The sequence below is a fragment of the Parasteatoda tepidariorum genome, chromosome 6 (assembly GCF_982258835.1).
Source record: "Parasteatoda tepidariorum strain Cologne lab strain chromosome 6, Ptep-v5.0, whole genome shotgun sequence".
NCBI classification, from domain to species: domain Eukaryota; kingdom Metazoa; phylum Arthropoda; class Arachnida; order Araneae; family Theridiidae; genus Parasteatoda; species Parasteatoda tepidariorum.
The window spans coordinates 69497888-69523949 of record NC_141760.1 but is presented as its reverse complement, the minus strand read 5'-3'; positions in this window follow the sequence as shown (position 1 = coordinate 69523949).

The following is a 26062-nucleotide window of genomic DNA, read 5'->3' as shown; positions in this document are numbered from 1 at the left end:
TAGATCTTAAAGGAATTGTAAAGCAATATATCGAGAAAATTTTACATCCATTTTTAAATAAGATTTTGAGGCATCAACTAATGAAGTTAAAATGCTTTTATGAAATGCGATATTTTTCCATTCGATGTAAAAACGTTGACTTTAACAAATGCATGCAAAACAGACACCAAGAGTTAATGAGCAAGACAACTTATCAACAAAATGCATGCTTCGAGAGTAACGATGCACTATTTCTTCAGAAACTTGAGAAGGAAATCTCACAAGTTATGTTGCAAATTTTTAACGGAACATTGACGACAGAAAAGTTTAATCTCCCAAATATCCAATAGCCTGTGCTTTTCTCAATATTGAAGAATTTATTTCAAAAAGAACATTTGGTTAATCAAATTTTGGCACTGAAGCTGATACAACTAGCATTGACAATGAAAGTATCTTGAAAACTGATTTTGATATAAGTCCTCTTGAGGCATTGTTAGTTGCAAAAACAATTGATTCCATAAGTAAATGGTAAGTACTGCTGAAGACCCACTAGATATAAGTCAATGAAAGATGGATTTTACTCAAACTTCGAAACTCCTTCTTCTCATTTATTATCCAGTGAGGAATTCTAGAAATGGTACTGGAAAATCAAAAGATAATTCGAAGATACATTTACATTGGCCAAAAATTTGGAAAAAAGAGGAAGGTTAAATCAAAAGAAAAAAATTACTTTTTTGAATTAACTTCAGAAAAAGAACGAAAATTTAAAGAGATTGAAAGAGCTGAAAAAAAAGTTAAAGCCGAAAATATGACGAAGAGAAAAAAAATACTTAAAAAGATTAAAAAATAGCTTAAAAAAATATGGGGAAAAGAGTAAGCAAAAAAGTGATCTAATTATAATACAGTCAAACCCCGCTATAGTGAACATGCTTTATAGTGAACTCCCGGATATAGTGACCGAAATGTCCGGTCCCGTGCCTTGCTATACCCGTATAATGTTATTTTTTGTGGATATAGTGAACCAAAAAAGTGACGAAGTTGGATATAATGAACTTTTTTCTGTCTTCAACTAATTTTTTTCTTCATTTTTTTGTAATAATTTTGAAATTTTTACTTCAAAATAAATACATATACCGATTTTTAAAACCATCTATAGGTAGCGATAAGCATTTTTTTCTTGTTTGCTTCCTTTATCTTACTTTCCCATCCCTAAACAAATCAAGTAGATGTTTCCTACCTAGGCAGATGATGCACCTGTAAGGTGTCAGAGGAATCAATATGCATTTTCTGTCAGAGGGAATGACTGAATTTGACCAGAATTCATTATTGGTCGAAGAGTTGGACACTAATATGCGTTGATAAGGCCCTTATTTCAACTACCTTTTGCTCTCAGTGCAGTTAAAAAAAGCCTGCAAACAAGTGTCTCAAATTTAACTATGGCGAGCAGTAAAATGTTCTCCATTGATGATAAAATGGGCATAATCAGAAAAATTTAAAATGGATGTAATCAAGCTGATATTTGCAGGGAATATAAACTATCCAAATCTACAGTTTGTAACATATGGAAAAATAGGCAATTAACAATTTCTGCTCATGAAAAAAATTTAAATGGCAGAAAAAAGTTGAGAAAAGCAGACCACAAGGATATTGAAGAAGCATTGCTGAAGTGGTTCCGCATTCAAAGAAGCCGTATCTTCCAGTATCTAGACAAATGTCGATGAATTTGCTAAGCGATTTTACGAGATTACTTTTATGTGCTCGAATGGCAGGTTAGACAAGTTTAAAAAGTGGACTAACAGAAATTCAGGAAAAATTATCAGAGAATCGGGAAATGTTTCCATATCTGATGTTGAAGACTGCTCAACAGCTAAAGATTAAATTTTTTTTTTGTACGCAGGACGAAGAGTAATAAAAAGTAAAAAATTTTTTGCTACCACATTATATTTTTCAGTCATTTATTTGAATAACGTGTAATAAAAGGGAGGAATTTGGGAACTATTAGTTAAATTGCCCTCATAACGAATATAGTGAACTCTCGGTTATAGTGAGCCAAAATTTCGTTGCCTTAAAGGTTCACTATAGCGGGGTTTGACTGTAATAATAAAAACATCATTGGATTACGCAATGATAAATATTCATAATTTAGAACTGACTATTAAACTGTGAGAAAAAAAAATTTAAAAACATTTTTTTTTAAAATTATGTATTCAAACATATTTTACTTTCCATTCCATGACTGAAAAAAAAAAAACATTTTCCTCGTGAACTGTGAAAATATGTTGTAATTCCAAAAAAAATCTTGTTTTTACACATTTGTGTGGCCTATGGATTCCTAACGAGCATCAAACATTCTCTAAATTAAGTGTTTATTCATTGGTAAGAACTGTTCCTTCACTTGGTTATCTTGCTACTTATTATTTGAACCACCAAAAGCTTGAAACAATATTATGTAAGTTATTTAATTTTTTTTACATAATTTGTATTTAATAACAAATATGTCGACACCATCATTTAGCTAAAATTAGAAATTTCGAAATTTTTATGATTTTTTCTTAAAGGCAAGCTAAGCTTAAGTGTTCCTTCATTCGTTAATTTATCCTATAAGTTGAGAAATTTGCGATGTTGTGAGAGATGCTAAAAAATGTTGACTACGTATTTTTATTATTATTTATAAAATATATATTCAAGAAATTGATAAATATATTATTCCAAATCTATGCATACGTATGCAGATTATTGAAATTGTATCAGTTATTGAAAAACAAAATAAAAAAATAAAAAATAGTCACATTAAATAAGCACAATCTGGTGTATAATCATATTATATCAGAAGATCATATTATATCCTATTTTATAAAACTAGACATTCCTTGAATAAAGTGTTTTTTTTTTCAAAATGTTTTATTCAAATTTCTTTAGTAAATAGCAAATAAATTATTAAGCGACTAAAAAGGAAACATTGTATTTTATAGTTAGAAAGAAATAAAAATAAAAAGATTATCAAACGATTATTAGCGAAAAAAATATGAATGAAATTTTACACTACGCGCGCGAAGTGAAGTTCCTCGCAAGTTTATCACATTTTAATATTAATCGCCCCATTTAATCATTTCCTTATTGTCGTCAAATTATTTTTTTTAAAATAATTAATTTTAGTTTTTCTCAGCTTCTAATGAATAAAAACAGTTGAAACTTTAGATTTTGCAATTGAAAAATATGTAGAATAATATGGTATAAAAAAATTCATACCTTATAATTCAAAATTTTTTCATCTTCAATTTAATTAAATAATAAAAAATAATTAATAATTATTAAAAATTATTTTTTTTATGAAATTATGTTTGGGTAAATGAGTTTTATGAGTGGGTGCAATTTTCTTTAAATTGCTTTATTAGTTTTGAAAATATAACTAAAAACGTAAAAAGGGAAATTAACATTAAGGGGTACGAACTTTGGATCGCTCTCCTGACCAAACTATGAGGACAATATTTCCCAGATTGCGGCTACCCCCTATATTTTGAAGGTTAAAAATCCAAATATGTAAAAAAAAATGTATGTTCATTCAGAAAAAGTACGTTTTTGTGTCTGATTTCGTAACTTAATTACTAGTTAGCACTAATTAATTAGCATATTTGAGGTCACCCCCAGGAACCATTAAGATTGACACTTAGTTCGTGAAAATCCGATCATTAGAACGAAAGTTATTCAGGGTGATTCGTTTTTTTTTTGCGGACTGTACATTTGAGTAAACATCAATAATGTAATGTCATATTTCTAATGTTAAAAAATATTTTATACCTTTTAATAAAACTTTTCTAAATTCAATTTACAAGTTTTCTTCAATAAAAAACTACTATCGATTTACTCACAAGTCCAAGAGAAATACCAATTCAAAGTTTAGCCATATTACCACTGAAGTGAAGCATAACACAGTGATAAGTTTCTGCAACCTTAATTCGGTGCTAAGTTGAACATTGCTTTTCTATCGTATAATCAAGTTCAGGATGGAGAATTTGCACTATAATATGGGTTAAACTTCGCAAGTTGTTAAAATTTCTGTTCTAAAATTATGGTAAAATAACGGGCAGCAGCCTGTCCATCAAATTAACTGTAAAGTTAATGGTTTAGGGCATTTTTTACCTTTACGGTTTTGTAATTGTTTACAATTAGAATGGTTATAAAACCATGAGTAAAAAATTATGTGAATTTTCAACCATTAAAAGCTAATATGGTTTCAAAAACGTAAAAATAAATTCAAATGGAATTCGGGGCTTGTCTTTTCGTTAGGGTAATGGAGAGTGCAGGACGCTGGTGAGTTGAAGAGAATGGAGGAAATGTAGTGGTGTCAAGACTGGGACTCGAATCCCGTTCTGTCACTCATGAAATTGACAGATTAGCCCTCTCGGTTATAATATCCACCCAGCTGCAAGGAACTAAGTGATTTTATTATTAGTTGGGTCTAGTTGGTGCGATGAAATTCTGGTTGGCTAATCGTAATAGGTGAAAGCCATGAAGCGATTTTTCTCACAGTCAACAGTTTGAATACTATCAAATTTATGACTATTTCTCCATTATGTAAGAATATGGTTAAATAACAATCAAATAAAATGTTATTTAACCTTTTTCCAAGAAATTTCCAACTGTGCATATTATTCAGGTTGCGATAAATTTTGATATTTTGAGTGATATAGTGGTTCTACACTAAAAATGTAATTAAAATATTAAAAAAAAAATCATTAAGAAATACTAAAGGTTATGTTTCGTATTCGCGGGAAATAGTTTTTTCTAATGCATAATAAATAAATGAATAAAAAAGCAGAAACAAATGTATATGAAAAAAGAAGTGACCTTTTAGAAAATACGGATTCAATGGAAAGGTTTAGTGTTTACACGGAATTATCTTTAGAAGCCCAAAGCTTTCAAAGTTGTTTGCAATCAAGGTCTCTGGGGAAATTAGTTTATTTTCTCTTTCAAAAACAGTTTTGTTGCTTGGAACCCTTTAAGTGATTTTAAATTTAGTATTGAATAATTTTTACGCATATTTGAATTTAAGAGTAGAAATTAAATTGCGATAATAAGTAAATATTATAAATTATTCCCTAATCCTTAGCACATATTAAAATGAATTATATTTAAAGTATTAATCTAGTAAATAATTGAGACCTTATTGGAAGGAATTAGTGTTATAATATAAGATACTTTTAATTCCAATACCTTAATTTGAACTTCTTTTCTCAAAAACAAGTGCTGTTATATAAATATAAAGTAAATAATGTTTTTCTTTCGTTTGCAACAAACATTACATGAGTACAGTAAACGTTTTTTAATCTAATTGAGAGAAAATTTAAACTGCGTACATAATAGTTTTCATTCCTAAATCTTTATTTTGCAATTTAAACAGTTTAAATCCAATGAAAGATTTACTTTCTATTTTTTCTACAAATGAAAAAAATTTTTTTAAACCAAATATCTTTACATTTTTAACATAAAATTCAAATATTTTTAATCTGTAACATTTATAGAACATCACATTTAAACAAAAGCAAATCATCATACATTATTAAAAAAATTAACTTTTTCTGTAATATAATGAAAATGTGTGTAATGTAATTAAATAGAATTTCATTTTGCACTGGCTGGTTTTTATTTTAAACCTATAAAGTAATGAATAATCCATCAAACATTGCTAATTTTTTAAATGATAAGCAAGAAGAAGTTTAATGATATTTTAATAAATTTTTATAAAAACTATAAAGAAAGCGAATTTTAAATAGTAATATTTTCTTACAAGAAAAGTGGTCTTAGGTTTCTTGCAAAAATGTTCGAAAATACTTTCTTTATATGACTCGCTAAAACTTAAAAATCTGACCTTAAATAAATTAAGATATTAGTACAATAACTAAATTTAATTTCTTTACCTTACAAATAAAGTTATGGATATACGTATTATGGATTATAGTATTATGGATTATAGTATTATGGATTAAAGTATTATAAGTATTATGGATATAAATATTATGGATAATAAAAAGAAGATCAGCATGGTGAACGGGAAAGATCGACATTCACTAACACTCCCACTAATCACAACTTATATATAGTTTGTTTACCAGGAGTTGGCACTTGGCTCCGCCTTCATCGCGTGGTATCCGTCGATGCTATTTTGCCTTTTTTGAGAGAAGGATGTGAACAATCCTGAACAATGTTGCCGTTCGGCGATCATATTACAAAAATTTTTATTTCGAAATTTCCATGTGCATTTTATTAACATTAAATATTTATTGATGATATTTCTCTCTTTTAAGTTGATAGTTTGTCCTTTTTGATACCTTTCTGATACATTTGGTGAGAAAACAGCAGATTTAAATTTAAAATATATTAAATTAGCTAGAGCAACGAAAGGTATAATAGCAGATGATAAAGTGAAGTAAGTGACTGAAAAAGAACTGTTTGCGTTTGGCGCGCATTAAGGGCAGTCTCAATTTCAAGCGCGGAGATGTTTCTCCTCTCACTCCCACGTTGAAATGAATTCTGAATCAGATAAGGTGGAGCGAAGTACCAACTCCTGGTGAACGAACTATACTTAAAACCTTGGTTCTAAGATTCATGAAACTGATAAATATTATAGGTTTTGCATTCAATTCTAATTTTTTTAACGGTTCTTGCGAAGTAGAAATTATTCTTATTTCCTTAGCAGGAAAAAATTAAGAAACATTTTATTTTATATTGCAATTTGTGTCAATAATATAGAAACAATTTATTTTTAAATATCAATTTGTGTGAAAGATATTGCAATTTTAAATTCTTATTTTTTTACTTTAGGTTACATTCTGTTTTGTGACGTAAAAACTATAAAACTTAGAAACATGAAAATCGGAAGTTATGTAGAAATATGTGCAATAATTCAATTCAATGAAAAGAAAAATAAGATTCGATTAACAGTTCGAAAAGTACAACTCTTCAAGGCGTTTTTATGAGCTCCCTAGTTACTTAAAAGTTTTTCTGACCTGACGATTTTTTGCGAAATTTTTTCCACCACGTTTTTTCTTTTGCTATAAAGTTCTTTACCCACTGCTATAGAGAAATATATTTATCTTATTTTTCAAATTCTGTTCGTAAGCTCGTGCAGGAAAAAAAAGATTAAATATAATGAAAAAGATTAAGAGAATGAAAGATAGGATGTTGTTAGATATTGTAGATTAATTGATGAAAAATTCATCATTTATATCAATTTTTAAAATATAGATTACTCAAAAAAGGAAAAGATTAAAAGCCATTTCCAATTTAAACTGTTAGATAATATAAAGTTATCGTTATACGGTGTTAACAAGTAAATTTACTACACATTTATCACTTGTTATTACATCGCACATTCTGTATTACAAGAATTAAAAATTTTCAAGTACATGTTGAATTTTTTTCAATTAAAGGTAATTGTTCTTTTTCGTTACCAATTCCTTTCATGCATAAACCATTGCACGCGTCAAATATCAACCAGAGTAAAATGAGCTGGGAGTGAAGCCTATGCTTCAGTCAAAATTATTGCTTTATTTTTCAAAACCTCAAACTAATAGTAAAATGACTTTATTCAAAATACTTCAAGGTAAGCTATATTTAACTTCGAATTCATAAAATTTTTTTTCCTATACATTCTAATTATTTTATGGCTTCTAATTAGCAAGAGACTCGTCTTAAAAGTTTTCAACTTTACAGCATTTTCTCAGTATTTCTTTTTAATGCTCCGCTACAGATTAAAAATACTAAAAGCAAGGTGATTTTAAGGCTTTTAAAGTAAAAATTATGTTTCTAAAACATATATATTTATCAGCTAATTTATTCTTTTCTTTCATGTTACAGTAACATTAACTCTTTTGAAAAATTTAGAAACTAAAGTCCATGCAATTAATACATTTTGTAAGCCAGTAGTTATTAATGAAAGGATAATGAATTCTTTTAATAAAAAATAAAATGTAGTTTAATATTATCTGTAAAAGAATTTACATAGTTTATTGATAATCTTCGTAATTATAAATTATTTTGAATGCTAACCATTCCATTTTCCTACAGAACTGTAATTAAGCTTTTATTTTTGAAATAACAAAAAATACTAATTCATTAGCAAATAAATGACTATATTTTATCTTATAAAAACCCCATATAATGCTTTTAAGTTGATCTCAAAGAATCAACGTCTTTTGTATGGTTCCGGTTATTGGGGAAAGATATTTTTCAGCATACACCTTGAAAAGTATCGGATACGATGGAAATATATTCATGAGATGTACGTAATATATATTATAAATGATAATCTTTGAATTATAAAAATCATGTGTTTGCATCTAGAATGCGATTTATAAAATTTAAAAATTCAAGTTTTAATTGAAATCCTCTGAAACCTAACTCGAAAAAACTCCCAAATTTAACTCGAGACATTAGGAAGTTCAAAGGAAGTTGTATGCATTATTATTTTGAATAATTTATAAAGTTACTGAGAGAAATTCTTTTATTATATATAAATCTTTTATTATATATATATATATATATATATATATATATATATATATATATATATATATATATATATATATATATATATATATATATATATATATATATATATATATATATATAATAAAAGAATCTTTTATTATATATATAGCATTTCATAGGCAAAGATGTTCCTTGTTAAACCTTAGTGAATTATTTGCATTTTTTAGTACTGGTTTGCTTGTTTAATTTTTTTCCTTAACTGCTGGTTCAACTATATCTGTCAGAAAGATCCCCATGCTTCTATCCATGCGATTTTTTTTTCTCCTTAAATTTTTTATGTTCTTTTTGTTTAAGAGTTAGTAATTATAATTGATCATGTTTCGTATTTATCCCTTAAACTATTGCAATTTAGTGAGCAATGTAAGGATAAAAACCTGGTATATAAGTATTCTAAACCAATCAAAATAGATTTAAATTTCAAGATTTTTTCTTATTAAAATAAATTGAATATGCAATGAATTTTCAGAAAAAATTGGCTTAACAAAACGTTAGACACAATTTTTTATTCTAGTAATTAAATTTGAAACCAATTCGATTATTACTTGAAAGGAATTATAATCATATATTAAGTATTAAAAAAAACATTTTGATAAGAAAATTTTCATTAAACTTACGAATTTTTTTTAAAAAAATTTGAAAATTTGATACAAAAAGATCCTAAACCATAAAGTTTTTTGTCGTATGCCTGTTTAGACAGTGGGGGTGCGATTGTTACTGTTTCTCAGTGGCACCATCTATGGCCAGGAATTCTACTTCTGCCACGCCATTCACACAACCACAACCCGTTTCGGGTCACATTCGCACACAAAGGAGAAAGGACATAGAACACACACAGAGAGAAAGGAACATCCATGCCTTTCCCGGGATTCGAACCTAGAACCTTTCTGATGAAAAGACAGTTCCCTGCCCCCTACACAGGCCGGTCCGCTACAAAGTTGATCTAAGAGCAATTAGGAAAAAAAAAATCTTTTTCTAAGAATTGTGAAATTATTTGAAGAAAAATTATTTGAATTTGTGCACTAAGTTATTAACCATTTTATGTAGTATAAAATTTCCACGCACTTTTTAAGAATGCGTTTTGAAAAAAAAAATGTAAAACAAATTGAGAATCCAATTACACCCTAAAAAGGTTAATTGACTGAATGTAAAACAAAAATGAAACATCCTTAAATTAAAATGAAATTCTTTAACGTGAAAGTCTTAAATTCAAGCTATCACTTTGTTTATAGGAACTAAATGAAACAAAATCAATATTTTTTGATTAAATGTCTAAAAAGGTGAAAAAAACGTTTTTAATCGAAATATCGTAAGAGAACGAGCTTCTGAATATAACGTGGCAAATCAACGCTAATTCCAATCTCTTAACTTTTCTTAATTTAATTTTAGTATTTCTTGATTTTTAATTATTCAAAATTAACATGTGTTTCTTTAGTTTATGTAAAACTACAATTTCATATAATTTTTATTTTCATTTACTGAAATGTCGTAAGAAATAAAAATAAGTAGAACGTTAAATAAGTAGAACATTTTTTTTTGCAGATGATCGCACTCGTTATAAGTATTATCTCGATTTTACTGGCTTCATTACATTAACATATACTATATTAATACTAACGTTTCCATTAAATTTGATTTTCGACAAATGCTTGTTACAAATAAAATTTTCTTTGAATTATGTATTTCACAATAAAGCACGCCATGCCAAACAAACAAATTTTCTCAAAGAATTTAATTAAAAGTTTAGTTCCTAAAACTTTTCTGGTAATTGGATCAATATTTCCTTAAAGTAACTAAATAAGCAAATTAAATCAGTTTTTAAAATTGCTAAGTAAGTTCAAAATATTTGTCTAAGAATTGTTAGAGAAATTGGGAACGTTTCTGTTAATTTATTGTAAATCTAGAAGAGGTAAAAGAAAAATGAATAGTTTCTATTAATTAAATTAGAATCCTCTTTTCGAGTTTCACCTCGTATATTCCCTTTCTTGAAACAGATGGAATAACAGGAATAAAAAGATTTGCATACCTGCAGTCATTAAGTTTAATTGAAAACAAGCTAGAATAAGATTCACAATTAAAAATGAATTTATCAATTTTTAACGGCTTCCAATATAAATTTTTTTTCACTATTACTTTTATCCTATTTCTTTAGAATAACAAAAAATATTAAGTTTTACTTCAAATTTCGTGAATAATTCTTCTTAAGTTTATTTTTTTAAAATAAGAAGATATATTTAGTAAGTATAACCATCAATTACTTTCTTTCTTTGATTTCAGAAAATGTTTAAATAAAACTAAATTAAAAGTATCATTTATTTTTTAACGATTAGTTTTGCCTTGGAATTACAAAAGAAAAAAAATTGCTTAAAACTTTATGAATAAGTTCTTAAGCTTTTCTTTTTAAATAAGAAAATATATTTAGCAAGTATCACTTTCAATTATTTTCATTTACAGATTAAAGAAATGTTTAATCAAAATTTAATTAAAAGTATCATACAAAACTTAATCTCCAATACTTGTTTAATTATCCGAAGTCTTTAAATAATATAATGGTTAGAAAAATAAGAAATAATTTATGGAAAATTTGAGACAAAAATGGTGATAAAAGGAAGTTCAGATTTATAAATTTTACTGCGATTTAGTTCAATACATTTTTAGATAATATTATGAAATTACTAATTTTTAACTAATATTTGCTTAGTTTTCATTTTCAAATAAGAAGATATAATTTTATAAATAAATGTTCAACAGTTCACTCAGTAATAAAAAAAAGTATTAAAAACTTAATTTAAAACTCTCATAGAAATCTTAAGTATTGTCCTATTTTCCCAGGCTTTCTGATGATATATTAATTAAAAATAAAAAAATAAGAAATTAATTAATAAAATTTTGAGAAAATTAGGATACCAATGGAAATTAAGGAGAGCTTAACAATCATAAATATTTATGTATTATTAAAATTTATGATAATAGTGAAATGATTGTACTTAATTTCATATTTAAGTAGTTTTCATTTTAATTTTGCTGAAAAACGTTACACATAACTACTCAGTTTTGTTCTTGAAATGAGATAACATAATTTATTAAATGAAAGTTTTAAAACAAATCAATTAGTGATTAAATTTTTTTTTCTCAATTATTTTTTTATTATAATGCATAAATTTAATCTTACAGGGTCTTTCTTCTTTTATTGATTATAAAAATTAAAAAGTAATAATGAAATAAAACATAGATTTTAGGATAAAAATAGTGGCAATTATGAAATGAAGTACAAAATAAGATAATAGAAAAAAATAAGACGGAAAATCCTTACCTTTCCGCATCAAGTATTTCAAGCAACAAAAAACAAGTAAAATACGATGCCAAAACAATTTTTCTGTAGTAAGGTTATTCTTATTTTTTCTAATGCTTTCATTTCAAATTAATATTGGCATTTATAGAATCAATAATGAATGATATTAAAAGAAATACTTAGAATGGCTGATGTTTCCAAGACAACAGTGGACACAGTTTTTATTTTTTAAATCATTGAAGCACAGTCATAGTCCATTGAAGACACAAGAGCGACATACCTTCTGCGTGTAAACATTTCCTAGTAGCATTTTCCCCATAACTTCGCATTTTTTTCTAATACGGTTGAATACTCTGGGTGAAGAATAGTGAGAATTTTTTAAGGAAATTCTTGGAGCGTTAACGAATATATTTACTGAGTTTTGAAAAAAAAACTACTTTTTTAAATTTATATTTGGTAAGATGAATATTTAAATAAACGTTTATGAAATGGTGGAGAGAAAAACATGGAAACTTTATGTAACCAAACTTTTCTTTTTATTTAAAATATGTTAGTTTACGTACATTAGTTGTGAAGAATGGATACATTACAAAATTTTTAAATAATTACATTTTATTGATAACTTTTTCATATATTGCAAAATGAAATAATGTAAAAAAAAAAAGATTTTAAAAATTAGATTTTTTAAGTAAATTGAAAAAGAGGAAATATTTGTATTTTTATCAGACTTAAAATAAAAATCTAGGGTATGTCACTTACAATAGTTAAGTTCATAGGTTATTACCTACTTAAATTTAGGTAATAGGTAAATTTAGGTAATTTGCAAATCAAGTTTATTACTCTGAGAAAAAAAAGTAAGGTCAAAACTACCATAAATTGGTAAAATATACCGTGCTTTTAGCAGCAAGGGAACACCAAAATGCTCGGTAATTGATTTACTGATGCACTTTGGTAATTATTTCAGTGAAATTAACAATAAAATATGGTTTTATAATACTTGATAAAATTTAGTAATTGTGGAGAAATTTTTTAATTTTTATGATATTTAAAATCATGGCATAAAAACCATTTATTTGGTTAATATTACTTTTCAGTTTTGTATTTTTTACTAAATGTGTGGTAATAAAAGCTATAATTTTGAAAACCATAATTTCCGGAAAACCGTTACCAAATTAACACAAAAATTTCCAAATAAATGGTTTAAATACCGTACGTATTGGCTTTATTAGCCAGGATTATAGTTCTTCTTACCAGAAATATCAATTCTATATAGTATGATAATTTCCCCAGATTTTTTTCCCTGTACCAAGGCAATTTCCAATGTTTTTTGATTTAAGACTTACAAAAATTTATTTGCTCTTTAAGTCTACATAAAAATAGTAGTTTTAAAATATTTTTATTTAAAAAGTTCTTTATTTTTACTTTCGTTTCTTTTCTGCCAAAAAAAGTTTAAAATGGCAAAATTTCAAAATTGCAAAAATTGAAATTGCAAAAACTTGACCCCTTTGCTCTTCATCTAGTAAATAATTGTTACTTGAAGATCTTTAAATGAAAACTGAACACCCTAATCAGACGGAAGGTGAGCTAAATTTTCGATTGTCCTTAACGACGATATATATCCCTTTTGTAGTCATAAGTTAATGATTGAGTCTTGTATTAAAATACTACACAGAGATCCTGCTCAAATTTCTAGTCCAAATATAACCAAAGTTTTGATTATAATATTTTTTTTCTGATAATACAGCAATAAATTCTACTTTATCACACAATCATGGCCAAACATTTAGCCACTTTTTTAGAGCTTTATGTCTTGATGTCCTTTTTAACAATAAGAATTAGTGAAATGACTACTGTCTTAAACTGTCTAATCATCTTAGCTTACTGTCTTAAATCATGACTGTCTTTCCGTTGCGCTCAAATTTCCAGTTTAAAATTGAACTTTCCTGCTAGTCGAAACATTTTCAAAATTTTTTATTGAAGAGAGTAAATAAAGATATTAATATTTATCTCCCTTTGCTGATCATATGACTGTACTAAATGTTAAAAATAGTCAAAAACAACAAAATAAACCAGTTAAGGGATCTGGAATTAATAGCGAACTTGTATTGCCAATAGCCACAGAGCTCTAGCTGATGTCTGAGTGTTCTAGATAGTTGGAAAGAGGTCAAACTTGTTATTACGAGATTCAATCTTTCGAAACGAACGAGTTTATTAAATGTATAAATAATTAGTATTAAACTATAAACTGCGCTTTTTTAAAAGTTAATCTCATAGTTTTATAGAGTAAAATCCCAATGGTCCGTAATATTTTAACTGTAAACCTTTTGAGCAAACTATGTTTTCATTTTAAAAATCGAAACATTTTCTAAAATGTTTACTACGTAAACTGTAATAAACAGCATTTAATAGATTTAACTAAGCTTCTTGAACAATTTTCAAGAATCTTAACATCCTATCAAGAGATTTTCTTCTCGTCCTGAGAGACACGTGTAGTTTGATGTAAGAGACACTTGATATTTGACATTCCGGACAGGAAAAAAAACTAAGACAAGCTACAGATTAGTTTAGGCTACGGAACAAAGTTTAAAAGAATTCTGAACCTTTTAATTCCGTTCGAAATTAAGGACTCTAAGGAAAACACTTCAGTAATATTGCAAATATGCGTCGACTTTTAAAGACATTTTATTGGAACGAACAAAAATGAATAACTTTTCCTGATAATGTTTTTTGAAGCACTCGATAAAAAGGACTGGGTATTAATTTGTTAATAAAGCAGGTTGATCATTTCAAGATCTTTCAAGATGAAAAAAAAAATGCTGATTTATCGATATTTTTTATCAACACTATTTTTAATAGTTGTGATGATTATGAAATTTTATACCCACTTTCAGTTTATTTCATTCTTTCAACTTGCTTAAAGCTTGTCAATATTTGTCTGTAAAATTAGAGTTTATTTGTCTTGAAGCATAAAAATGTTCTATTTTCATTTCTTCGGATTTTCAAATCGTATTAATTAAACTTTATAATAATTATTAGACACATAAACAATAAAATATTATTGAAGAAAGTGAGTACTACACATAGTACACTTCTAGGTTCGAACTTTAACAATAATATCGTGCAAATGTGTTAAAAACTAAAGTATTAAGTTGAAGAATATTAGTATTGTGATACCACAATTGGCATTACATATTTATTTCCTCTCCTTTTAAATATCTTTGACTATTTAAGCTTATTTTTATTAATAGAATTATATTTAAAATGAATCAAAGACTTAATTTTTTAAAACGAACATAAAATAATTATTTCTTCTCGTATAGATCAATGTAACGGATACTTTTTATTTCATTACTAATGCAGACTTATTAATTCACTGTCGCCTCTAATCGAAAACAAAAATCTATTTATAACTTTTTATTTTAATTTCTAACCGCAAAAATGTTTCAGTTGTATGGTTGTAATAATTCTCATAAATTTGTTGGCGACTCGTGATCGCCAAGGTGTTTTCTTAAATCCAATATTAATATGCTGGTTGGCTTTGTTTTGGCTATGTAATATTTTGATATTTCGCCAATGTTGGATCTCCTACCCATGCTTCTGTGTCCGTTGGAAACAAATTACATGTGCTTTTTAATTTGGCTTTTGATTAAGCAGGTCGTGGGGGATTTGTCTCCCATGGCCTGTCCTTATTAATATTATTATGCAAAATTGATTCAACTGAAATTCTTATGGATAATATTTATATTTGCTACCTCGAGCTTTGCAAATATATTAAATAAAAGCTTTATATGATCCGGTTTTCATTTTCAAGTTTTCTTTTCATCATCTCCTGATTTCAGCATCAATCTTCAATTTGTCAATACCAATACACCCTCCTACAACTCCTGCCTATTCCATCTTAACATTATTGGCACCCTTGGCATTATAATAGTTACATCTCCATAACTATTATAATTGGACTATATTATTGAACTATATTATTGTAATTGATAGATAAAATATAGACAAAATATAGACTAGGGAAATATAGTTTAATAAGCAAATAGTACATAATTGACACAGAACTAAGAGTGCACACAAATATACTTCAAAAATTTTCAAAATGTCTAAAACTGTACATAGAGATTTCCATTTAGTTTTCAGAAATCATTAAACTATTGCTCATTCTTTTTATGCATTAAAATATTTCCGAATATAACATTAAAAAGTGTTTTTCTTCAGAAATGAGAGAAAAGTGATAATAAAATCTTTTAATTTTTAGCGTTTTCGAGAATAGTAAAATATCAATGACAACCATGACTTCAGTTTTTGGTTCAACTGAAATAGTTAATGTTAATCATAGATTTTTTACTCCTCTCGAAAGCATGCCAGAAAGTAAATAGTTTTACTGAAATTTGAAAACTTGTATGGGTAAAAAAAAATTGCAAAATTTGCTTTGAAATGCTGAACTGCATTTCATTTGTGTTTAGGTTCACATACATACTGAACAACTAGATAGTAATTCAATAAAAAATTAAGAAAATCGATACATTTTTATAGTGAGTTCCGTATAAGTATTCTGAACTACGACATTTATAAGCTGATATACTTCCTAATTATATGGGATATTTTTTAAAAATACTTTTAAATGTCTCCCATGGTCACAAACAAAAAACATTATACAAAAATATAATTATTTTCTCATTTAAAAAAAAATTATCTCATATTTTAAAGATTAAAAATGGGGAAAATTCAATTTTTTTAAATGACATTTTATTTTCATTTTTGAATATTTTTTCCTTTACGGAAAAAAAAAGAGTTTACAAAATTCTGTCTAGAAAATGTTTTTCTTTCTCTATGAATATGGAAAAGAGAGCAATCTATATAATAAAATTTTAAAAATTTTCTTTAGGAAAATAAAATTTTAAGTCTGTTTTTAAATTATAGTATTTTTCTTCAGAATTAAATTAACTTAATTTTGCAATTAACTCCCTTATTATTTTATTTTAAATAAATAAATTATTTAATTTTAATTTTAAATTATTCTATCAGTGATATTTGGGTAAAAAGCATTAAAATAATTTATCGCCAATAAAAATGCATATCCCATTCAATGATTCTTTTATTTGACTTCTTTCTCAATTATCTGCAGTGACTACAAAGAAATATAATTGAGCATCTTACCCTAATTGTACTAATTCGCTTAAATGGTGCATCTAACAAGAAGAGCAATTTTCCAAATAAATAAATTTTAAATTACATCATTTTGTAATCACAAAAATTAAATAAAATTCATCCTTACACTGAGAAAACCTCATTTAATTAAATTCAGATTTAAAAAACCAAATGAAAGAAATGAAGTGCTTTCCAAAAGTGAATTTCTATTCTTTTAAAAGCAAAATAAATGAGTCGAAAAGAAGTTCTGAAGATTTATCATCATTAACTGAACTTAAAAATGAGTAAAATTTAATCAAAACTTTAAAAAAATGTCTCCGTTCTCAACAAGTACAACTTAAATGTACATCTGAAAGTTTTCGAAAATGCTTTCTTAATTGCATATAACAACTAAAAACTCAACTCCAAATAGTATTTCATTCAGAATTTTGTTTTCAACGAATAAAATAGTTGTGAGCAAATGTCATTAAATATGAGTGAAGTGTTTCATTTCCTAATAAATGATTTATTTTTGCTAAATTATTTGAAGGAATCACTTGTCTGCAATTTGTTTTTTTTTTGTTAAAATGACTTTAAAGAGCTAGATTATTTGTGTAATATCAAATATGAATGAAAATAGGTACAAAAACTTTAGCTAAACCTAAATTGTTTATGAACTAGGAAGCAGATTTAAACATTAATACTTTTGTTTAAAATTTTATTAAGCGAGACTATTCAATTGAAAATATTAAAAAATAAAATTAACTTTTGATCCAAACATATACTCTTTTTCTTTTTCTCTAATCAAACAAAACTCAATGTAAAGAATCTCTTAGTATAAACACTTAAAATAGCTAATTGTTTGCGCTTATTGGTTTAAAATAACATTTTAAAAAATGTACCTAAAACAAGCATGTGTAAACGAAAGCATATTTTATTAAATCTTTCTACCTACATGGTATAATCTCGAATCATTTATTATTTGTTAAAACTAAAACGAATAACTGTGGATAATTTTTATTTAAAATATGACTCTGAAAATTACATCTTAGAGTAAACAGATATAAAGCCTCTTAATTGGATGATTTTCAAGGTTTCATTTTTATTTTCTGATTGCTGTAGCATTGAAAAAGAAGAGGTCTGAGAAAAGTTTAAAACAAAGAAACATAGTAACACATACAGGCAAACACAAACGAAAGTATTTTTGATGGAATCTCAAACTTTTAAATCATGATCAAAAAATAGGTTTGAAGTTAAAATTCTGAATATCAGACTTTACACGAGTAGTTTTCAAAACCCAGAGCTTCCAAACTGATGAAATCATTAAATTCTCTAAGACTTACTTGTATACGGCATAAGTATTTTACTGTATACTTCGTTGTTTTTTTTTATTACATCATCATCAGTTTCAGAATCTACAAAAGTTTTGACACACACTACATCACGATTCCCAGCAAGAGTTCTTGAAGTATGATGAACAAAAATATATTTCCACACGTACAACCACCGACAGATATCATTCTACAAATGTCAAAACGTGTTTCGCGCCTCCCATGAAAGTGTAAACCCATCAGAACCTGAGTTACAAATATTTCACGAATCCATTTTTTTCTTTCATTCTTTCTGATCTAATAAACGAAAATGAAATAGTTTTTATGATAGGAACCAAAATGTAGAAAACTTTTCTCTGAGTTTTTATTAAAGTTTTATGAATGTTCTTAACCAGAGATTATGAGCTATAGTAAAGCTATTTGGTGTTGAACTAAAAATAAAATCATTAATTTAATGTTAAATAAAAATACATTAATATTTTCGTATTTCCTTTATTTATCATTGGAATATCCGACTGCCTTCAGAATGCTTTTTTTTAAGAATCCCTGTATGAAATATATGCTCAGTTATTTTTCATTTTGTTTCGTTAATCAACAAATGTATTTTAAAATTTTTGCAAGAAAAGTTATTTTTTTAAAATTTTATAAAAATAATAAATGAATAAAAGTAGAATTTCCCCTTAATATCAAAGCTTTGAATTGTGAGAAAATTAAACTTTCATATTGATATCTAAAAAATGTTCAGTTAATTATTTTTTGTTCAGTTAATTATTAAATGTTCAGTTAATTATTTTTTGTTCAGTTAATTATTAAATGTTCAGTTAATTAATTTTATATTTGGATTGTTTTAAATTGTAATTATTTCGAAACCGATATTTACGTAACTAATTAAACGTTGAATAATTTAAAAATATGAACGATGATTTCCCCAATGCATTATGAAAAAGATTCAGCACTCAGGATGTCGGTTCATTCTACCGTAAAATACATTTTCTGGAACATGTTACGGATAAAAAACTTATATACGATATTTTTTTTACAGTAATACTTAACGTAAAACTACTGAAGTACACTAATTAAACATATATTAATGTAAAATTTATCATAAAATATTTTACGGTAAAAATAAATTTTACTAAGGATGCGTCGAAAGTGCTGGCACTTTACAATATAATTTGATCCAGAATTTTTACAGTGTGAACGTCATTATACGCTGCATAAATTTTCTCGGAAAAAATAGTTAAATAAAAATTTATTTAATTTTCATTTTACCATATTCAAACAAAGCGGTCAGATAACCATAGTTACGATGGTAATCAAACAGTTAACCGAATACCAATTAAGTACATTTAAGGGACAGAAGATCATTAACCTGAGAAATTAAATTAGAGGATCAGGGTTTGAAAAAAATAACATTATTGTTTTGACTAGTAAGCATGGTATCAAGGAATTTGTTTGAAGATAATATAGTTTATTAGTTTATTCGTAGATAGGTTGTGTAAATAAGAATAGTTATTTTTATCTAAATAAGTAGAAATTTTTAATTTTATTTAATGTTATTTAGTTTTGGTGAGGTTGTGGTTTAATAAGAATTGGCTATTATTTGAAATCTATATACTAGAGAGTTTAAGTGCAGTGAAATGATAGTTTTCATAAATGAGTATTAATTTTCCTGGTCCATATGGAAGCTAATAACTGTACTTGTTTTTGGTTAGAATATGTCTCACCAATATACCGAAACCACTTCATTAACGCAACCATACCAAAATTAGGCTAATACCATCGAGGCACATTGGAAGAAGGGACAGATGGAACTTAGAGCGAATTATAAGTTATATAGAAAAACCAGCCAAAGAAAAGGCGCGTTTTTCTCCTGACGCAGGTATGAAAGAATCAGCTCCGATTGTGCTGATTAACAAAAAGGATGAAACAGTATTGAAAGGATTAATCAAAGCTGGAGAAATGAGATTGATTTAGGAACAAATATTAAAGATTGAATTTTGAGAACAGGAAAAGATTTCCAGATGAATTTCCATACTAACTGGAATAGAATTTTATTTTATGGTTCATTTATTAAATTACATAGTTTTAAATAAAATTGGGCATGTTTTTATCTTAAATTATTCATCTATCTTAAATCAATAACCAATCGCAAGATCATAATGCCGACTCCCGGCACAAATATATTGTTTCGATGCTTTTTACTTTCTGAATATATTCAATTTTACTACCATCTTTTTGTTTTATGGTATTTGCATGGTTTTTATTACTTTAATATTTCCGCTATTAGATCTTTAATATCATTAATACAATATTTCTGTGTTTTTTTATGCATTAAATACACACATTGTTAGAACGAAATTTAGAACTCTTGTATTTATGTAATTTTGATTACTTAAGTAAGTAATAAAATTTATCTTGCTTTAGAAGTTTAAAAAAAATTCTGTTTATTATAACACAATTGCAGATATTATTTTGAAAAAAAAAACAATAGGCCACAAAATGAGATGCAGAAAACATGTTTTAAATTCAAAATTACTTTTAAGATTATTTTTTGAGGTTTTGTTTATTATATTTCTCAAATCAGTAGTTTGATTTTAGTACAAATTTCATTATTGCATTTTTTAATATTTTCAGAAAACATTAAGAAACTTTTTTTATCTTGCTTAAATTTGTATGAAAAATTTTTTGATAAATAATGAAAAATAATAATACATTATAAAAAAGTAGAGAAACTGCCTTCTTAAAGTTTATAAAAATTTTTTTTGGTTTCAATTATTTTTAAATATTATTGTTGAATGCATAACCAAAGCAGAAAATACAGAAATATAAAGCATTAGATAAATAAGGCTACAAATGAGAGCACAACTTGTAAATATAAAGTAATTTTTCAATTGATCTTCATCTAAACTTTTTGTTTTATAATAATTTGAAATTGAAGTCATTACATTATTAACCTTTTCTTCTGAAATGCCAATATCAGTATTATAAGAAATTGTGATTAAAATTGTGCTCTAAAAATGTGTATTTCTTTATGCCAGAATTCCATAAACAAAGTATCACATAATTTAGGGAAATAAAATATATTATACAAAAATGCTTATTTGTAATTAAGGAAATAAAATATTTTATGCAAAAACACTTATTGTAATTAGTTTCAATCGGGTCCATTTATTTGGCTTAAATAATCTTTAAAATATAAATAAAGATATTTGAAATCAACAGAATATTTTACAGTAAAAAGATAATGCGTTAGACGTAATTTCATATTTAAATTTTTCAAAAATGTATCAATTATGTTAGCGCTTTTCTATCAAAATTTATTTAATATTTTTGATTGGAAAGTTAAAGCTTGCACTGTTTTTTCTTATTTCAATGGAAATTAAATCTGCCAATTTAACGCTTTATACAGCAACAAAATCAATCGCTATATTAAAATTAAATGGTAATAGGTGTACTTACAAAAACTCAAATGAAAGAACTTAATTTTTAAATGCCTTAAGAATTAATCGAAGCAATTATGATTATACTGCCTCTATTATGAAACCTGAGCATAAAATACTGATTAATTAGTTTAGAAGGATATTAATATTTTAAGAATTAACTATATTTAGTGTCCATTCATTTTTTTACCCAAAGTGATGAAAATTTAATAAAATGGAATGCGGCAAGTTTAGGGAAATAATTAATGCAGTATTTAATAGAATTTCAATTTTTAATTTTACCAATTTAAATTCGTTAAAAATGGAGCATTAGAACAAAAACAATATCTTTAAGCTGAAACATTAAATAACGCTTAATTTATATCTGACATTTCTCAGAGAGGTAAAAGATATTTAAAATACTATGACTAGTTTTTTAGTACTTCACAGATTCCGTTTAAATATTGGAATACGACATTTAAAATTACGCACTTAAAAATATGCAAAAATTGTGTATCTTTGAATTAAAAAATAATTTGGAATTATTTTATTTAAAATTTTATAATCGGTGCTGAATAGCCAACTCTATTCTGAGTTTACGTCTACCATTGTTCAACTCCGTAGCCTTGTAATTTTGAACCCAATTCAGAAGACCGGGGAACTCTTGGATCGAGTATTAGCTTTAGTATTGGCTAGAAATTTGCTTTGTTGAAGAATTTTCGATGGAGCTAACCCGCTTTTGCGTCACAAGGAGAGGCAATCCACAGAAACCTCCCACGGTTAGTCTCATAGCAAGGGGATTCTAACCCCTGATTAGTCTACCACTGAGGATATTTTACGTCAGCACTGTGTTCGGTACAAGCCATGTACGGAATTCTTTTCGATCAGCCATTACAGGAATTTGAACCCGAATCCCCTCATTGGGAGGAGAAATGCTAATAAAATATTATTTTCATACTGAATTACATTTAGATAAAAATAATTTTAAAATTGAGCAAAAAGCATATTTTAATGTTTTAAAAAGTGCAAAAGGTATAGTTTAATTCCATCATCGTTTAATTAATGTGAAAATAACATTGGAGGTACAAAATTTTCGACCGCTCTCCTATCAAAATTTTTGTTGTCCTATTTTCCAAGTTATGGGGCCACCCCTTTTTACTTAGAAAATACTCTATGGTTTTAGAATCCAAATCCATCGAAATTAAACAAATGTTTTTTCACTAAAAGTATGTTTTTATATCAGATTGCGTAGCTTTAAATATTTTCTACACATTTTGTGTAGCTCTAAATATTTTCTATTTATAATTTTCTACACAAATTAATTGTAACATTTAAGGTTTCCTCGAATCATTAAGATTTCATCTCACTAAATGAAAAGCCAGTCATACGGTCTTAGTTAAGGAGTTTCTTTTTTTTCTTTTAAGAACTGTACAAAAAAATATGCAAAATTATTTATTTAAAAATGAAAAAAAAACCTCACTTTAACAGGCCACTTGTTGAAGTAAGCATATGGGCCTTAAAATTAAGAAAAAAAAGGTTTAAGGCCTTAAATGTATGGAACATTAATAATTGTACAATAAAAAAATGTATGGTACATGTTCAATCAATAAAGTTTTTACTTTTTATGCACTTTTAAATTATTATTTTTATTAAAAATTTCATCGTGATGCAACTATATTTTTTTAATATTTATTTCTGCACAATCAACATGGTTTATCAATTTTAAGGACTATTTTAATGAGTGTAAAATAGTGTTTTTCAATAAAGGTTTGAATCAAAGTACAATTTTGCAGTTCCTGTCCAATAGCTTAGTTTTAAAACAATTTATATTAATTTAGTGAACAGGAAACTACACATTGTTGGAAGGGATTTTTGATTAAAATACTTTAATGATATGCACTTCGATTAAATTTGTCGCAATGTTTATTTGAAGTGTCCTGAAAGAATTTAGTTATACGAAAACGCATTTTAAATTCTTACGAAAAGAGAAGAATTCAAATTTATGAAATATTAGGAATATATAAATTTAAAAATTAGTTTATTAAATAGAATTCAGATAATGTAATGTAAGTCAAAAAATAATTTTACCATTTAATTTAATTTCCTAAACTTACATTTCAAGCTTTTTGTTCTTGTAAGTTAACAAGATTTCATTTTTCAATCATATTTTCTCTTGATTCAGTTAATTTGTGTTTGTTTTCAATTGAATTTATAGTTTTAAGTACTTTTTCTATTTGAGATCACTGGAACAAACTTTTCTTGAGATAAAGCATATGAAGAGTTGTGAAGCTTGTGCAAATCAAATGATTTTGTCCGATTCCTGCTAAGTTACAGATCCTATATATTTTTTATCAGAATTGCCAAAAAATAAACTTCTTTGCTATTTTTATATTTCATGATTCGTATTTCTTGGTCAGATGAGGGGTCTGTTTATTTGGAGTCACCAGGAGAACATTTTTAGAATTTGATTTCATTGTAAAAACTATATATCTCCATCATGGAACTTGAAATCGAATTTTATATGAACTTATTATTTACCAAAAGTTTTCAATAAAATATTTTTCCTACTAAATACGTTGTAAAAATTATGGAGTAATACCAATCCCAGTTTATTTTAAAATAAAAACAAATAAATAAAGAAAAACTCCTCAAATGATATATTATTTCAAATTAATACCAAATGTAGCGTTCGTAGAGAACAATTTCCGAAATCATACCACAATTCACAACCTAATATTTATCAGTCACAAATCACTGGTAATTATATTTTAAATATCTTAGCAACAAAACATAGTTATTTAGCTGCTTATGTTTTGTTTTTGGTAAAAATATTTTTGAGACACTACTAAGAAATAACTATTTTTAGAAGTTCGTGCAAGTGGTGCGATTTAAGAAACCAGTTGGCTATTTCATACCACCAGCTCCCCAAACCGTACTTACCTTGAAAATTTGAGCAAAAATGTCTAAACAAATAAATAGAGAATAAGTAGTTCAAAACAAATGTTTAGTATTAGAACGTAAAATACAGTTACTATATTTTCAGAACTGTTACGAGTTCAGATAATGGCATTAAAAGACAAAGAAAGTGCGAGGAAACATGACAGTTTGTTACTAGAAAACTCAAGTAAGACTTTTATATGGAAATAAAAACATAATTAATTATAAAAACAAGCATTTATAAAACAAAACATTAAGTTCAGTATTTAATAGGAGTATGGTTTAATTATATTCAAGATACAACATACAAATTTTTTTATTCAAACCTCTGTGGCCTACACATTTTTCATGAATCCAAGTCTAACACAATAAGTATTGCACCATAACTTCAACTGAATGAGTCTCAAACACAAGCAAACATTTGTCAAGTCTTGAGAAAGGGTGCCTGTTTTGAGAGCTTGAAGCATGTCGACTACTATTTCCATCTTCACATTTTCGAAACAGAAGTAATTTTTAATCAAATAATATCAGTTTCTTAGGATTTTTTAATTAATGCACCTATTGCTTCAAATCTTAGTTGGATTTTAGTTTTTTTAGTGTTAGTAAAACTAAATTTGAAGGTTCTTGATCTAACGTTTTTAATTTTACATTCATCTACAAATTTGTAACTTTTTCCTTGGCGAATTTAAGTTCTAGTTAAAGTTCCGGTTCCAGTTAATTTTTTAAGGGCATCTTGTTAAAACTAGAGCTCTTTGTGACTGATTAGCAACTTTTTTTTCTTTTAGATATTGGAATTATGGAAATTTATTTAGCTATTGAAATATTTGGAGCAGATAAAAGCATTGAAGCAGATTGGTCTATTAAATCCTAACCAAACATAGGATTACTTGCTTCACGAGGAGGCTTAAAAAGTCAGCCCGATTGATTTGGGTCCATGCTTACAATTTCATTTAGGGAAAGTCTAGTGAAAAGAAATTATAAACTTTGGTGTCACTGACTAATGAAAATGATGGCGGCTACTTTACACTAAGTAGAGCAAAAGAACACTGTTGTCGTGAAGCACATATTTCCATGAGTTATGTATGGTGTTTTACTTCACCACTTTAGTGTAAAGTAGTTGCCACAATTTTTGATGTTGGGGCGGTACACTAAAATTTTTTACAGATTTTTTACAGAAACCATAAAGATTGCAATCATTTTAAATTAGTGGTCATGCAGGTTTTATTTCATTTTATTGTATTGTAATAGGTTTCATTTTTACCCAGGGTTCGTTACCCAGGGTAAGGAAATTTGAAAAGTGAGACTTTAGGCATTACTGAGTTCAACTCTTTCTATACCTTTTAAACCAGTAAGCAACTCTTTCAAAGATAAAAATTTCTAACTAACACTGCTCCAAAGCGTTTGGTTTCGATCGAATTCCG